The 16950-nt window shown below is 43.5% G+C and overlaps 11 non-coding genes and 1 pseudogene across 11 annotated transcripts; all 12 read right to left on the bottom strand.

Annotated features, from left to right (window-relative positions):
* Positions 1–7000: 7000 nt before the first annotated feature.
* Positions 7001–7151, bottom strand: LOC117598612 (uncharacterized; annotated as a pseudogene).
* A 350-nt stretch (positions 7152–7501) lies between these two features.
* On the bottom strand, positions 7502–7665 carry LOC117598595 (U1 spliceosomal RNA). Its single transcript, XR_004579231.2, has one exon. It is a non-coding gene; the product is annotated as a U1 spliceosomal RNA (small nuclear RNA).
* A 352-nt stretch (positions 7666–8017) lies between these two features.
* LOC117598526 (U1 spliceosomal RNA) lies at positions 8018–8181 on the bottom strand. The gene has a single exon (XR_004579160.2). It is a non-coding gene; the product is annotated as a U1 spliceosomal RNA (small nuclear RNA).
* Positions 8182–8522: 341 nt separating this feature from the next.
* Positions 8523–8686, bottom strand: LOC117598611 (U1 spliceosomal RNA). Its single transcript, XR_004579247.2, has one exon. It is a non-coding gene; the product is annotated as a U1 spliceosomal RNA (small nuclear RNA).
* A 341-nt stretch (positions 8687–9027) lies between these two features.
* LOC117598609 (U1 spliceosomal RNA) lies at positions 9028–9191 on the bottom strand. The gene has a single exon (XR_004579245.2). It is a non-coding gene; the product is annotated as a U1 spliceosomal RNA (small nuclear RNA).
* A 341-nt stretch (positions 9192–9532) lies between these two features.
* On the bottom strand, positions 9533–9696 carry LOC117598574 (U1 spliceosomal RNA). Its single transcript, XR_004579211.2, has one exon. It is a non-coding gene; the product is annotated as a U1 spliceosomal RNA (small nuclear RNA).
* A 341-nt stretch (positions 9697–10037) lies between these two features.
* LOC117598525 (U1 spliceosomal RNA) lies at positions 10038–10201 on the bottom strand. The gene has a single exon (XR_004579159.2). It is a non-coding gene; the product is annotated as a U1 spliceosomal RNA (small nuclear RNA).
* Positions 10202–10553: 352 nt separating this feature from the next.
* On the bottom strand, positions 10554–10717 carry LOC117598553 (U1 spliceosomal RNA). The gene has a single exon (XR_004579198.2). It is a non-coding gene; the product is annotated as a U1 spliceosomal RNA (small nuclear RNA).
* Positions 10718–11069: 352 nt separating this feature from the next.
* Positions 11070–11233, bottom strand: LOC117598577 (U1 spliceosomal RNA). The gene has a single exon (XR_004579214.2). It is a non-coding gene; the product is annotated as a U1 spliceosomal RNA (small nuclear RNA).
* Positions 11234–11574: 341 nt separating this feature from the next.
* LOC117598551 (U1 spliceosomal RNA) lies at positions 11575–11738 on the bottom strand. The gene has a single exon (XR_004579197.2). It is a non-coding gene; the product is annotated as a U1 spliceosomal RNA (small nuclear RNA).
* Positions 11739–12090: 352 nt separating this feature from the next.
* On the bottom strand, positions 12091–12254 carry LOC117598524 (U1 spliceosomal RNA). Its single transcript, XR_004579158.2, has one exon. It is a non-coding gene; the product is annotated as a U1 spliceosomal RNA (small nuclear RNA).
* Positions 12255–12606: 352 nt separating this feature from the next.
* LOC117598561 (U1 spliceosomal RNA) lies at positions 12607–12770 on the bottom strand. Its single transcript, XR_004579204.2, has one exon. It is a non-coding gene; the product is annotated as a U1 spliceosomal RNA (small nuclear RNA).
* Between the last annotated feature and the right edge of the window lie 4180 nt (positions 12771–16950).

Here is a 16950-nt window from a genome sequence, read left to right as displayed (position 1 = left end):
GAAGTCCTTATTTCGTTCATAGGAGTGTGTGTTCGATTTTAACCATTGTAACTTTAGAAATAGTTATGTATTACTGGTGCTCTAGCTAGGGATGGACAATATACCAAAAATATAATAGCTTGATAATTGAAGGCCTTCTCACGATTTCATTTTTCTGTGGTTTGATAAGTTGTAACAGACAATAATGCACCAGCAGTGACAAATTAAAAAAAAACAAGAGAAGATTTTTTTAAAATTTTTTGATAGCGAATGGTGAAAAAAGAGCTATAAAGACTAGTTTTGTAGCTGCTAGCTAGTTGCTCCACGCTTCCCGGATGTAGAAGGTTGGAGGATGTAGGGATGACGTAGGAGGATAGTGTATGTAGGGATGACGTAGAAGTATAGTGGATGTAGGGATGACGTAGAAGAATAGAGGATCTAGGGATGATAAAAGGATAGAGGATGTAGGGATGACGTAGAAGGACGGAGGATGTAGGAATGGCGTAGGAGGATAGAAGATGTAGGGATAAAGTAGAAGGACAGAGGATGTAGGGATGATGTAGAAGGTTGGAGGATGTAGGGATGATGTAGAAGGTTGGAGGATGTAGGGATGAAATAAAAGGATAGAGGATGTAGGGATGAAATAAAAGGATGGAGGATGTAGGGATGACGTAGAAGGTTGGAGGATGTAGGGATGATGTAGAAAGTTGGAGGAGGTAGGGATGACGTAGAAGGTTGGAGGATGTAGGGATGAAATAAAAGGATAGAGGATGTAGGGATGAAATAAAAGGATAGAGGATGTAGGGATGATGTGAAAACTTCAGTTCTCATTTTTAACTTTTAATGTTTTGCTTCTAATCTTCCACTAGCTTTTGTTTTTGTGTTTATATGTTTAAAAAAACTGGTAAGTATAAAAATTGAATTTAAAAATTAGTTCATAAAATAAGTTTATTTATATTTTATAGTACTGCTGAAATATAAACAGGCCGTGCCCAAGATCGCTGAGATGGTGATGAAGTACACCTTTGCCACATCTATATTTCCTTATCTTCATCCATGAAATTAAATTCTTAAAATGTTGTTTAATTTTTAATTATATGACAATGACTGTTAATGTTCTGTAAAATCCACTGCCATTTTAATGTTCCAGTTTCATTCATTTCGGTGCTTCTTTATTGCTACATGTAACATGAGATTTTCCTTTCTCTATAGTTAAACACACAGAAAGTGGAATTTCTTATTAGAAGTGCACCAAATATTAGAGTGAATTTCTCAAAATATTTAATTTCTTTCACTACTTTCAGTAACTGGGGTTGAAAAAACTCTAATCTGGTATTGCAGAAGTAAAGAAACTCCACACATTATATAAAACATTTTAGCTAAATTCACTTAATATAGTGAAAGTAATAACTATTATTATGATTATTAGGTTTGTAGCTATTTGTTCAGTTCATGATCTGATTTACAATGTGCAGTTGCGTGATTAATAGAATGCCTGTCCTTCACAATGCCTTAGCAAGAACATGGTGAAAACCACACACACTTTTCTTACAGTTAAAATCAAGGACAAAAGGCACAGTACCACAAACTTGCAATATTTTAAATAAGAATTAGAAGTGTAACAGTGCATCAGTGCAAAAATGTGTGTGTGTGTGTGTGTGTCAAACTTGACAGTAAGAGGTGCTGAAAAGTGTGTATACCCCCCTACATGAAAGCATGTTCAGCACACTGACCTCTAGTGGATGTAGTTGGTGCAGCAGCCCATACTGTTCAGATGATGAAAACTTAAGTAAATTCATACTCTATGAAGCCAAAAGGTAAAGGTTCGCATTTACTATGTATCATTCACAAACATCTTAAAACCCTTTGCCACTGACAAGTGCCTCCACTAGTACCAGTGCTTGAAGCTTTTGGTGATATTTCCACCACAAATGAGTCATTTCTCGGTCAGCCTTTTCAATTCGGCTCCAGAACCAAAATGCTACTTGTCTGGAACCAAGATCCTGAGATTTCAGGGTCTGTAATGAGAACCCTGGACAATTCCCCTCTCTTCCAGCAGAGTCCAACATCAGCAGAGTTTTGGAGAGACCGGTTTACTTCCTGGGGTCTCATTTATAAATCATATGTATGCATAAAAATGGGTCGGAAATGTGCATACACAACCTCTCACGCAGAAACCAGGATTGATAAAGAAACACATGGCAGGAAACTGGGCATATATTTACAGAAGCTTTGACCCATGTGTAGAGCCATCTGCAACATTTTAGAAACAGTGGGAATTAGCGGCACCCTGAGGATGTGTACAGAATTACAGCTAAATGCACAATCACTGCCATCACAATACCCTTCACAGCAAATTATGCAGCTCCATAATAACTGCATACAAGCTACTTGGACATGAGGAGCATTAAAGCATAACAGCATATGAATTTTATAAGTTAATTTATTTATTTGTGTAGACTGGTTAATTAGCCTGTTTCTGCCTATTGATATTTATTGCTCCAATTAACTGTTTGCAGCCTACAGTTTGCTTAATCCCCTTACCGAACAAAAGAGTAAATTGTCATGGGTTGGTTAATTAATTGTGGGTAATTTCAGGCTGAAAACAGCTGTGAAGTTAGTTCACACATTTACAGCTCTATTAAGAAGCAACATAATAATATAAATTGGCTATAGAATGGTCTGTTGTCTATGGCACAATGATATTTTTGGTGTTATTAGAAGTCCACGCCAACCAAACAATAAGGTGATAACGTTTTTTTTTGAAGACCACAAAGATTTCCTTGACGTGATGACTGGCTAATGAGCTGAAACCCGCCTCCTCTCCATTCACCGCTGAGCCTAAACCTGCCTCCTCTCCATTCACGCCCCACTGCTGTATATTACTTTTGCAAATTCTTTGAATGAATATTCATTGCATAACATGATATAAACAAATACAAACAAATCTCTCAAAACAATTTCTCAACTCCAAATTTATAGTGTACATGCATATTTTACATGGTGGATCTTACTATAATAATAATAATAATAATAATAATAATAATAATAATAATGCTAATATGAAAAAGTGGATCTCTTGTCATAGAAGTGTGCGCAGCCCTGTCCTAGCCATTCTTAAGCACCATCATGTCAGCCATATTGGGTTGCTCAATTAAACTGATAGGTCAGTGCATCAGATTTCCCTACATGGCGAGTGAACAGGCCAAGCGCAATTTGCATCCGGTTTCCCAAATGTAATCAGAGCAAATGACTGCACTCCTGTTGCTATAACGGCGCCTAGTCAGAAGGAGAGACACAACAATGATGTGCATTTTCTCATGTGTTCAGACCGCAGCTTTGCCCTACTTAAAGCACAAGAGCATTGTCTGTATGCTGCAGGACCAAGACTGCTAAACCAACCAGCAAAGGTCTGCCGGATTGAGAGAACATGGCACAGCAGAATGGGCTTCCTAGTCCTCATCCCCCCTAACCAACAACCACTTCACATCTTTACCCATCAGATGAACATAATCTTCACACAGTGAGACTGCGTGAGGATATCATGCAGTGTAAAGGTATATTTTTAACAAGCTCTTTTTCACTGGTATTTCTGGCATGATCCCTTCTATTTATTTTAGTTCACTTGTCAAGTTTGCAATAGTGGTAATTGTGTCCACAGCTTCCAATTAGCAATCCCCCAAAATTCTTTTTTTTTTTTTTTTTGGCCATTGTCAGCACTAACTCACACAAAAATGAATGGGACACCCCATAATTAAATATGAATGAAGTCATTTGCATTGTCCATTTGTGGATATTTGTGGGCGGTACCTGGGCAGGAGAAGAGACTCATTTGCCTGTGCACATTTTCAAGAAGATTGTGATTTATAAAGTGGACAGAGTGTGCTGAAGTGTGTAAAGTTTTATAACTGTGATTTTATTGTGCGCATGTCATATCCTGGTTTTTGTGCATCAAAGCAAAGTTTTATAAATGAGGCCCCTGGTTTGTAGAGTATTTAAATAATTCATCCATGCATGTTCATTGCAACGGCATTGTTTGTTTTTCCATTACTACTATTAAAATAAATAAGCATTGAGTGGCTTTTTAAATATGTTATATGTTGAATTAATGTAGTGAAATTACATATTGCAAATATGAATCAATGGTGTGAGAAAGAGACAACCATTTTACGTAAAATATTTGGCTCAAAACACCACTGGTCAAATATTTTGACTATTTTTTCTAAAATAATTTGTAATTCCATATAGGATTGTCTGGTTATCAGATTCTACCAGTAAACATGTTCTGTCAGCTAAACTAGAATGCTAGCTAACAAGCTAAATTAGCTTGTCAATTTAAGTAGTATAGGTTCAGTCTTGTTGAACTGAATAGACAAGAATTAACTGGCTTATCTAATTACCAACTAAATTATGTTGTAGTGTCTTTCCCCACAGTGACACAGAAGAGAGTTTTTCACATAAGCAGTTTATTGAACCAGGCTTCTGTTGGCCGCAGCCATGTCAGCTTAGAACATAGACACGTCCAAAACAAACTGCGCATTTCACACCCTTTTCTCCCCCACCACCCAGATCTCCCCCATATCCTCCTACCCCCTAGTATTAAAAATACATCACTTACCAGCATTCAAGCATGAGGAATGTCTTGGTGTTGTCTCTGAAGGTTTTTGAAAATTCTGAGCTGATTTGGTGGCTGTTCTTAGCTATCCAGCTATTTGAGCTAGCTGGGTATATTTAGCTAGCAAACTTTTTCATAATTGGGAAAAAAAATATATTTTATTTTCATTGTCTTTTCCATAATACTTTTAAGTAAAACTGGCTATCCCTTTAAAGGTACAATAATTGATTTTTTTTTTAAGGAAAAAAACACTGGCTTCTGGTCCAGAATGCTTGTTTGGGTTTGGCTGTTCCTCCTGTCAGTCATTTTATAGGCACTCTACTCTATGGTTTATTTACCACAGCTCTTGGACCTATACCTGGTCCAGTACACACAAGTGTTTTCTCAGTCACACTCTCACATGATCAAACTCTAGTCAAGTTTAGAGAATTACGAGTGATGTTACAGAAGTGAACTGAATTAATAAGATTTTAGCAGCCGTGATATTTAGTGAAATTACGAAATGTGACGTGATTATTTAAATTTTTATATTTTCTCTCTAAAAACTGTCAGTTAGCAAATCTTGAACTTAATATGTAGTAAGATTAGATAGATAAATAGATAGATAGATAGATAGATCGATAGATCGATCCCTGAGGGAAATTGTAATGTACTCACATTGTTAAATATCTGTGTGTGGATTTATTGGTTTGTGTTTTACAACTAAGAATATGATTTATATTTCTTGTTAAACTTTCTTTTTTGAATGTTCACAGACCCCAAGAGAATAAATCACAACTCAACAACAGCCAATGGGAGTCATCTGGAGTCTATATTTAAGGGGTGTGGGTGTGTGTGTGTGTGGACATTCATGTGTGTACTTTTTCTGAGTATGTTTGAATATGAATGTATACACAAGGATCTTTTTCCTATCTATCTTTTACTAATCTGTCTTCTGCCAGAGATCTGAGTAATAATTATACTCATCTCACACTCACTGCAATGTGAGAGAACAAAATACTAAGCAACAATACTGAGAAAAAAAAGATTCCTTACACCTTTTTCTTATCTGTGAAAAGCATGTCACCTGGAAGCCACTTGTTGAAAAGTCCTGAGATACACTTTAAAATCCCAAAGGTGCAAATTTCTAGAGGGCTGGGGGTTTGAGTCCCACCTCCACCCTGTATGCGTGGAGTTTGCATATTCTCCCTGTGCTTCGGGGGTTTCCTCCGAGTACTCCAGTTTCCTCTCACAGTCCAAAGACATGCGTTGTAGGCTGATTGGCACTTCCAAATTGTCCATAGTGTGCAGTTGTGCCCTGCGATGGGTTGCCACCCTGTCCGGGCTGTCCCTGCCTTGTGCCCCAAGTCCTCTGGCTCCCTGCAACCCCGTGTAGAATAAGCAGTACAGAAAATGGATGGATGGATAATGAATGAGACCTGAGCGTAGTTTTAACATGTGTAATCCTTTGGCTGTCCAAATGAGACCATTCATGGTCATCTTTAGGGTATCTGCATGGTACCTTCCACAGCAACCTCACAGCAAACTTTAGGCTATCTATGCAGGGCCATCCTCAGCAGAAGTGAGTGTTTCCCAGGTGAAGAAGGCTCCAAGCAGCAGTAGAGCATCAGTAGAGCATCTCATCACATCATGTGCCACATCCAATTGTTCTGCTGGATTTGAAGCATTATTTTAGAGAGAATTTTGTGAGAAGAAGGGAGTGGAGAGATCCTCGAGACTCCTACTCAAATCTTCGCACACTTCATGATTTTTCTTACCAACCTGCACAAAGTGATTTCTTCTTCTTTTCTGGGTCTGTGTATTAGCACCCTCTTACCTCTATACTTATGAAGGGATGATTGATAATTTGGTTATACAACACAATAAACTCCAATGTTTTGGTTAATTTTATTTGCAATGTATTCTAGATACACTATATCTACTAGGGCACATGTACATAGCATACACATGCATTGTGGGATAGATATCTCAAACAAGGTCTTGATTTAAGAAAACAATGCTCAGGTCCTTGGCTGCATCATCCCATCAAGCTCCAATTCCTATGATTCTCTCAAAGCGACTATGCCATATGACACTCAAGCAAACAATCACCAGACTTCTAGGCAGGTATGCATAAAATTGAAATATTGGGGTCTTAAGCTAAAAAAAACATCTATATATAAGAATAAGAGAAACATACAGAAATTCCTTAAGTGTTCATGATCAGGGGTAGTGTACATGAAGCTTCTGAGAATGAATCAGAATTAAAATAGTCAAAGAAAACTGCTCAAGATCAAAAAGAAATGTTGGTTAAAGTTTGGGAGTAAACATGTCATGAAAGCTGTCCAAGCAACTCAATACAGAATAAAAATTAAACTTCTGAGTAAAACTTAAGCATCTCATCAATTGACCCGCTGTAATCGCCTTGACTCTGAAAAGAATTATACAGAAATTATGCAGTCGAGATACCCACATTTGGGGAAGTCGCAAGGGTCAGCACAGCCCGAGTGCAATGGCTGAGCCTCGCCTTGGGCGAACCACCTTCCTGATCATGGTATCGCCCCTGCCAGGTAAGTATGAACTCCTTTGTCTGTATGAGAAGGGCCCTGCAAGGCTGTGGGCAGCTGGATGAGGGTGCAGAAAGCCTCGGGGCAGGGCCTTGCATAATTTCTGGCCCCTCCCCTTCCAAGTCAGCACAAGATACTAGTGGGGAGCTCATGCGGGCTCCATCTACTGGTCAGGCAGGATATGGACATGACCGTGTGTCTCACACCTAACAGAAGACTGAAGAAACCAGCACGCCTGGAGCCAGGTGGGTTTTCTCCACACGTCACCCTCTGGTGCCCATATGACTCTGTGTGAGGCCTAACCAGAAACACAGAGCCACACAAACACAGCTCTATCTTTCTTTCCACCAGAGTTGCGTGTCAGGGGAGAGCGCGAACGCAGTCCCCCACTATCAGAAATTATGCAGTCGAGATTCCCACATTTGGGGAATTCGCAAGGGTCAGTACAGCCCGAGTGCAATGGCTGAGCCTCGCCTTGGGCGAACCACCTTCCTGATCATGGTATCGCCCCTGCCAGGTAAGTATGAACTCCTTTCTCTGTATGAGAAGGGCCCTGCAAGGCTGTGGGCAGCTGGATGAGGGTGCAGAAAGCCTCGGGGCTGGGCCTTGCATAATTTCTGGCCCCTCCCCTTCCAAGTCAGCACAAGATACTAGAGGGGAGATCATGCGTGCTCCATCTACTGGTCAGGCAGGATATGGACATGACCGTGTGTCTCACACCTAACAGAAGACTGAAGAAACCAGCACGCCTGGAGCCAGGTGGGTTTTCTCCACACATGGCCCTCTGGTGCCCATTTGTCTCTGTGTGAGGCCTAACCACAAAAACACAGAGCCACACAAACACAGCTCTATCTGTCTTTTCACCAAAGTTGCGTGTGGGGGGAGAGCGCGAACGCAGTCCCCCACTATCACAAATTATGCAGTCGAGATTCCCACATTTGGGGAATTCGCGAGGTTCAGCACAGCCCGAGTGCAATGGCTGAGCCTCGCCTTGAGCGAACCACCTTCCTGATCATGGTATCGCCCCTGCCAGGTAAGTATGAACTCCTTTGCCTGTATGAGAAGGGCCCTGCAAGGCTGTGGGCAGCTGGATGAGGGTGCAGAAAGCCTCGGGGCTGGGCCTTGCATAATTTCTGGCCCCTCCCCTTCCAAGTCAGCACAAGATACTAGTGGGGAGCTCATGCGGGCTCCATCTACTGGTCAGGCAGGATATGGACATGACCGTGTGTCTCACACCTAACAGAAGACTGAAGAAACCAGCACGCCTGGAGCCAGGTGGGTTTTCTCCACACGTCGCCCTCTGGTGCCCTTATGTCTCTGTGTGAGGCCTAACCACAAACACAGAGCACTGCTCTATCTTCCTTTCCCCCAGCGTTGCGTGTCAGGGGAGAGCGCGAACGCAGTCCCCCACTATCAGAAATTATGCAGTCGAGATTCCCACATTTGGGGAATTTGCAAGGGTCAGCACAGCCCGAGTGCAACGGCTGAGCCTCGCCTTGGGCGAACCACCTTCCTAACCATAGTATTGCCCCTGTAACGTAAGTATGAACTCTTTTGCCTGTATGAGAAGGGCCCTGCAAGGCTGTGGGCAGCTGGATGAGGGTGCAGAAAGCCTCGGGGCTGGGCCTTGCATAATTTCTGGCCCCTCCCCTTCCAAGTCAGCACAAGATACTAGACGGGAGCTCATTCGGGCTCCATCTACTGGTCAGGCAGGATATGGACATGACCGTGTGTCTCACACCTAACAGAAGACTGAAGAAACCAGCACGCCTGGAGCCAGGCGGGTTTTCTCCACACGTCGCCCTCTGGTGTCCTTATGTCTCTGTGTGAGGCCTAACCACAAACACAGAGCACTGCTCTATCTTCCTTTCCACCAGAATTGCGTGTCAGGGGAGAGCGCGAACGCAGTCCCCCACTATCAGAAATTATGCAGTCGAGATTCCCACATTTGGGGAATTCGCAAGGGTCAGCACAGCCCGAGTGCAATGGCTGAGCCTCGCCTTGGGCGAACCACCTTTCCGATCATGGTATCGCCCCTGCCAGGTAAGTATGAACTCCTTTGTCTGTATGAGAAGGGCCCTGCAAGGCTGTGGGCAGCTGGATGAGGGTGCAGAAAGCCTCGGGGCTGGGCCTTGCATAATTTCTGGCCCCTCCCCTTCCAAGTCAGCACAAGATACTAGAGGGGAGATCATGCGTGCTCCATCTACTGGTCAGGCAAGATATGGACATGACCGTGTGTCTCACACCTAACAGAAGACTGAAGAAACCAGCACGCCTGGAGCCAGGTGGGTTTTCTCCACACATGGCCCTCTGGTGCCCATTTGTCTCTGTGTGAGGCCTAACCACAAACACAGAGCACTGCTCTATCTTCCTTTCCACCAGAGTTGCGTGTCAGGGGAGAGCGCGAACGCAGTCCCCCACTATCAGAAATGATGCAGTCGAGATTCCCACATTTGGGGAATTCGCAAGGGTCAGCACAGCCCGAGTGCAATGGCTGAGCCTCGCCTTGGGCGAACCACCTTCCTGATCATGGTATCGCCCCTGCCAGGTAAGTATGAACTCTTTTGCCTGTATGAGAAGGGCCCTGCAAGGCTGTGGGCAGCTGGATGAGGGTGCAGAAAGCCTCGGGGCTGGGCCTTGCATAATTTCTGGCCCCTCCCCTTCCAAGTCAGCACAAGATACTAGTGGGGAGCTCATGCGGGCTCCATCTACTGGTCAGGCAGGATATGGACATGACCGTGTGTCTCACACCTAACAGAAGACTGAAGAAACCAGCACGCCTGGAGCCAGGCGGGTTTTCTCCACACGTCGCCCTCTGGTGTCCTTATGTCTCTATGTGAGGCCTAACCACAAACACAGAGCACTGCTCTATCTTCCTTTCCACCAGAATTGCGTGTCAGGGGAGAGCGCGAACACAGTCCCCCACTATCAGAAATTATGCAGTCGAGATTCCCACATTTGGGGAATTCGCAAGGGTCAGCACAGCCCAAGTGCAATGGCTGAGCCTCGCCTTGGGCGAACCACCTTTCCGATCATGGTATCGCCCCTGCCAGGTAAGTATGAACTCCTTTGTCTGTATGAGAAGGGCCCTGCAAGGCTGTGGGCAGCTGGATGAGGGTGCAGAAAGCCTCGGGGCTGGGCCTTGCATAATTTCTGGCCCCTCCCCTTCCAAGTCAGCACAAGATACTAGAGGGGAGATCATGCGTGCTCCATCTACTGGTCAGGCAAGATATGGACATGACCGTGTGTCTCACACCTAACAGAAGACTGAAGAAACCAGCACGCCTGGAGCCAGGTGGGTTTTCTCCACACATGGCCCTCTGGTGCCCATTTGTCTCAGTGTGAGGCCTAACCACAAAAACACAGAGCCACACAAACACAGCTCTATCTGTCTTTTCACCAAAGTTGCGTGTCGGGGGAGAGCGCGAACGCAGTCCCCCACTATCACAAATTATGCAGTCGAGATTCCCACATTTGGGGAATTTGCAAGGGTCAGCACAGCCCGAGCGCAATGGCTGAGCCTCGCTTTAGGCGAACCACCTTCCTGATCATGGTATCGCCCCTGCCAGGTAAGTATGAACTCTTTTGTCTGTATGAGAAGGGCCCTGCAAGGCTGTGGGCAGCTGGATGAGGGTGCAGAAAGCCTCGGGGCTGGGCCTTGCATAATTTCTGGCCCCTCCCCTTCCAAGTCAGCACAAGATACTAGTGGGGAGCTCATGCGTGCTCCATCTACTGGTCAGGCAAGATATGGACATGACCGTGTGTCTCACACCTAACAGAAGACTGAAGAAACCAGCACGCCTGGAGCCAGGTGGGTTTTCTCCACACATGGCCCTCTGGTGCCCATTTGTCTCTGTGTGAGGCCTAACCACAAAAACACAGAGCCACACAAACACAGCTCTATCTGTCTTTTCACCAAAGATGCGTGTGGGGGGAGAGCGCGAACGCAGTCCCCCACTATCACAAATTATGCAGTCGAGATTCCCACATTTGGGGAATTCGCGAGGTTCAGCACAGCCCGAGTGCAATGGCTGAGCCTCGCCTTGGGCGAACCACCTTCCTGATCATGGCATCGCCCCTGCCAGGTAAGTAAGAACTCCTTTGTCTGTATGAGAAGGGCCCTGCAAGGCTGTGGGCAGCTGGATGAGGGTGCAGAAAGCCTCGGGGCAGGGCCTTGCATAATTTCTGGCCCCTCCCCTTCCAAGTAAGCACAAGATACTAGAGGGGAGCTCATTCAGGCTCCATCTACTGGTCAGGCAAGATATGGACATGACCGTGTGTCTGACACCTAACAGAAGACTGAAGAAACCAGCACGCCTGGAGCCAGGTGGGTTTTCTCCACACGTCGCCCTCTGGTGCCCTTATGACTCTGTGTGAGGCCTAACCAGAAACACAGAGCACTGCTCTATCTTCCTTTCCACCAGAGTTGCGTGTCAGGGGAGAGCGCGAACGCAGTCCCCCACTATCAGAAATTATGCAGTCGAGATTCCCACATTTGGGGAATTCGCAAGGGTCAGCACAGCCCGAGTGCAATGGCTGAGCCTCGCCTTGGGCGAACCACCTTCCTGATCATGGTATCGCCACTGCCAGGTAAGTATGAACCCCTTTGTCTGTATGAGAAGGGCCCTGCAAGGCTGTGGGCAGCTGGATGAGGGTGCAGAAAGCCTCGGGGCAGGGCCTTGCATAATTTCTGGCCCCTCCCCTTCCAAGTAAGCACAAGATACTAGAGGGGAGCTCATGCAGGCTCCATCTACTGGTCAGGCAAGATATGGACATGACCGTGTGTCTGACACCTAACAGTAGACTGAAGAAACCAGCACGCCTGGAGCCAGGTGGGTTTTCTCCACACATGGCCCTCTGGTGCCCATTTGTCTCTGTGTGAGGCCTAACCACAAAAACACAGAGCCACACAAACACAGCTCTATCTGTCTTTTCACCAAAGTTGCATGTCGGGGGAGAGCGCGAACGCAGTCCCCCACTATCAGAAATGATGCAGTCGAGATTCCCACATTTGGGGAATTCGCAAGGGTCAGCACAGCCCGAGTGCAATGGCTGAGCCTCGCCTTGGGCGAACCACCTTCCTGATCATGGTATCGCCCCTGCCAGGTAAGTATGAACTCCTTTGTCTGTATGAGAAGGGCCCTGCAAGGCTGTGGGCAGCTGGATGAGGGTGCAGAAAGCCTCGGGGCAGGGCCTTGCATAATTTCTGGCCCCTCCCCTTCCAAGTAAGCACAAGATACTAGAGGGGAGATCATGCAGGCTCCATCTACTGGTCAGGCAAGATATGGACATGACCGTGTGTCTGACACCTAACAGTAGACTGAAGAAACCAGCACGCCTGGAGCCAGGTGGGTTTTCTCCACACATGGCCCTCTGGTGCCCATTTGTCTCTGTGTGAGACCTAACCACAAAAACACAGAGCCACACAAACACAGCTCTATCTGTCTTTTCACCAAAGTTGCGTGTCGGGGGAGAGCGCAAACGCAGTCCCCCACTATCACAAATTATGCAGTCGAGATTCCCACATTTGGGGAATTCGCAAGGGTCAGCACAGCCCGAGTGCAATGGCTGAGCCTCGCCTTGGGCGAACCACCTTCCTGATCATGGTATCGCCCCTGCCAGGTAAGTATGAACTCCTTTGTCTGTATGAGAAGGGCCCTGCAAGGCTGTGGGCAGCTGGATGAGGGTGCAGAAAGCCTCGGGGCAGGGCCTTGCATAATTTCTGGCCCCTCCCCTTCCAAGTAAGCACAAGATACTAGAGGGGAGCTCATGCAGGCTCCATCTACTGGTCAGGCAGGATATGGACATGACCGTGTGTCTCACACCTAACAGTAGACTGAAGAAACCAGCACGCCTGGAGCCTGGTGGGTTTCCTCCACACATCGCCCTCTGGTGCCCATATGTCTCTGTGTCAGGCCTAACCACAAAAACACAGAGCCACTCACACAGCTCTATCTATCTTTTCACCAAAGTTGCGTGTCAGGGGACAAAAGACAACATACAGGGAACTGCACTCACGCTGGAGCCAAGCTGTCACGTGTACACAACTTGCCCATTTATAAACTTTGCAACCGACCAACTCAGGGGCGCAAAAAATACAGACAGAAGACTTTTTGCCCTCTGAAAATAATGTCTACCTCCAAATGATTGGAAAACAATGTGTACACCAGTTATGACCATTTCACCTCAGTTGTAGACACATAGGAGTAAACTTGCAATTGTTACTGTGGACTTCTACTAGGACTACAGTGCTTGAACTACTATTGTCGACTTTACTACTACTGTAGGAACGTTATTGTGTCATGATCTTCCTTTTAGAAGGATTACACTAATTTTATTTAATGCTGTATTTGTTTTTCTTCATTATCTTTTTTTACTGTATTTAAAGTGTTCATTTATTTAATCAAAGTCAGATTTACATGTGTGCATTGAATACTCTATATTCTTATTCGATTCCTTTCCTATTGTTGTGAAGTGATTATCATCACAGTGCCAGATTTGCGGGTTTCTATTGAATACTGTATAAAAGTTTGTATTCTTGTTCAGTGTAGGAGCCATGCTTATCTTATTTAATTTTTCTATATGTTCATTTAAATATTAGTTTGCTACTATATTGTTTGTTTCTCTGAGTGTGTGCCCTCTATAGGTGTGAAGGGAAAAACGTTTAAAAGGCTATGCCACCCCTGACAGGCGGGGGGCGCTGGTGCAAGAGCATACAGTCTTTTGACCGTGCGCATGGAGCTAGGATGGCATGGTGCAACAAGCTGCAATTAGCCTTTAAGTTGTTTGTTTGTTTTATGTTGCAATTCAAGTTAATTTTGGTTTAATAAACTTCAGTTATTGTTTGGAACCTCAACGAGTCTTTCTGGATCTATTCATGCTACTTTGCACGCGTCGAATTATTGCATCAACACCTCCCACAGTGGCTAAGAAACAAGGGACAAAATTGGAAATTTGGAACAAGCTTTTTACCACTACATTCAGTATTTTCAATAAAGTGAGTGTTTAATTATATAATCACAAAGAAAGTGTCAGATTATTTAAATGTAACTATATATCTTGGAAAATCTAGAAATCTAATTCTTGTTAATCGTAGAAATAATAAAAAAGAACATGAAATATATTACCTTAAACATTGAACAACATAAATGAATGAATAACAATGAATAACACCTCACTTACACATAGACTTTTACATGTGTTTTCATAGATGCAGATCACATTATGATTTAAGTGCCTGCCATGTAGTACAATTTAAGGCAAAGTTTTTACAATAGTCAACTACTATTCATCATTCCTCATAATTTAAACATAACTGTGTACTGGTCGGCAGTGCACTGGGACTTACTGTGCCCATTGTCTGTCCCAGTAGTCATTGTACTGTCTTTTGCTGTCTGCACATGTTTGCTTTTGTGCACTTTATGTATAAATTATGTAGTCCCTTGTAGTTGTGTGCTGTTCTCTGTTTCTTATGTAGTACCTTGGTCCTGGAGAAACGTTGTTTCGTTTCACTATGTACTTGTATATGGTGGAAATGACAATAAACTCCACTTGAACTTGAACTTGGTCCTTTAGACCATTTCACTGGTCAAGAGGAATCAGTGTAGTTTCCTTCTGTAGCCTGAAGATGGTGCTCTGTTCATGGAACTGGCCATTCTCCTTGATTTTAAATTATGTACTGTATCTGTCATCATAATGAAGCAAAGTAACCATGGCATAAAAGGCTTGGAATTATTCTACTTTGAGAAACCAGCTGGCTTTGGTAGAGAAAATTATTTCCTACTGTCATTGTTTCCTATTTTGTTCTCTTTCCTAGTGCCAGTGTGTGTGTGTATATGTATGTGTGTGTGTGTGTGAGAGAGAGAGAGAGAGACCCAGTGTACCATAGTACTCTTCTTATTCCCTAGTTTCCTATGTTTCCTATTTTTTACTGTCACATAGTTTCTAGTGTCCCCCAGTTTCCACTGATCTGCTGCTTACTTGTAATGCAGAGTCTCCTAGTTTTCTACGAAAATATGCCAACAGTGTTGGGTAAGTTACTTCAAAAGAGTAATTAATTACTAACTACTAATTACATCATCAATGTAGTATTTAAATTACTGACTAATTACTCTGTCTGAAAAGTAATTTCATTACTCATTACTGTTTACTTCGTAAAATCCATATCAACCTTGACCACTCCATTTCACTGGCCATTACATCATATGTGTGTCTCCTTCTAACTCTTTTGTGAGCGAGAGCTGCATGTCCACATACAAAAGTACAAGGATTAATCCACTGAGCTGTCATTCCGAGAAAACTTATTAATCAGTAATATTCTTGTATACATGTGGTCAAATAATGAAGTAATGGGAATATTTCCATTTAGCAAAACAGCCACTCATTTCTGCTGACATTCGTGAACTTGAGCGACTTCTCAGCCACCTGGTGTGAACTTGCATGCACGGGCGCTAACCTACAGCTAACGAATTCAACGTCTATACAGTATGTAATGCAAGTACATCATAAGTAAATGTAAATAAATTACTTAACAATGAAGAGTAATCCCTTACTTTGTTCAGGGGAACAGTAATTTAATTAAAGTAACGCGTCACACCCAACACTGTATGCAACATCGTTTTATAAAGCTGTTAATGCATGAGCTCAAAATACAGGGGCATTGTATTGTTGTATTTACAACACACAAATAAGTCGTGCAGAGCCAACTTTGTGTGTTTCCTCTGTATATATTCCCTTTCTTCTTGCAAACATTCTGATGGTGTACACGACCAAAATTTTGATTTTGTTATCATCTGACCCCAACACACATTGCCAGTTGTAGCTCTAATAGATGAGAGGAGGAGCTTAGATACACACTTATCTCATGATGCTGGTCCTGAGAGTTATACAGTAATCAACAATAATGGTCAGCTGTGTGTGTGTTTGTGTGTGCGCATGTTGGAGCAGTGTGTCTTGATAAACTGGAGTCCTTTATGTCCCTCACAATAAAAGTCCCATTGTGGTGTGTCCTGATTTAGTGCTTATTTTAGCAACATGAGGTGGAAATCACCACTGTACAGTTTTTCAGCAGTATCAGCTCTGTGCATATGAGAGAGAGAGAGAGAGAGAGAGAGAGAGAGAGTTTGGAAGCCACCAAACTCTTATAGATGTGATGAATAACTACAGAACTGACAAGGGAAAGCTGGAGAAGAAAACCCATTCATCACCTTAAAATGTGCTACTTAAGTGCGAGTGAGTGAGAAAGAGAGAGAGAGAGAGAGAGATAGTAATGGAAAAGAAAGGGAAAAAGTCAAAAGTTACGTAGATGCAGAGGTGATAGAGATAACATTAAATTACACTGATGTAATCAATTATTCAAACATTTCCTAATGATAAATACGTATTTAATGTTTGCATTATTATTTAAAAAATTATATTTAATGTTTGCAGTCACAGAACTAAAGATGCGGATTTACTCCTATTCGTCTAACATGATTAAAATCAGCATCAAATAAACATCTACCTCAGCAGCTTGATTACTGCACTAACGTTGAAACAAGGACATCGGATTACACTCTTAATCACATTGCTTAATGAGATGACACACTCTCAGACTGAGATACATTACACACAGACACACACACACACAAACACACACACACTTGTGTAACTTGACTACACCAGAATAAACTACACATATGCAGGATTGAGACTAAACCAGAATAAACTACATACACAGAAATACATTAAATTTCTCATCCTGTACTCAGGGGTGCCAACATTGCTAACAAGAAAATCCTAGCAGGTAGAGAGATTAAATAAAAATTACCG

This window comes from Pangasianodon hypophthalmus, chromosome 1 (genome assembly GCF_027358585.1).
Source record: "Pangasianodon hypophthalmus isolate fPanHyp1 chromosome 1, fPanHyp1.pri, whole genome shotgun sequence".
Taxonomy (NCBI): domain Eukaryota; kingdom Metazoa; phylum Chordata; class Actinopteri; order Siluriformes; family Pangasiidae; genus Pangasianodon; species Pangasianodon hypophthalmus.
This window is presented reverse-complemented; position numbering and strand designations above follow the sequence as displayed.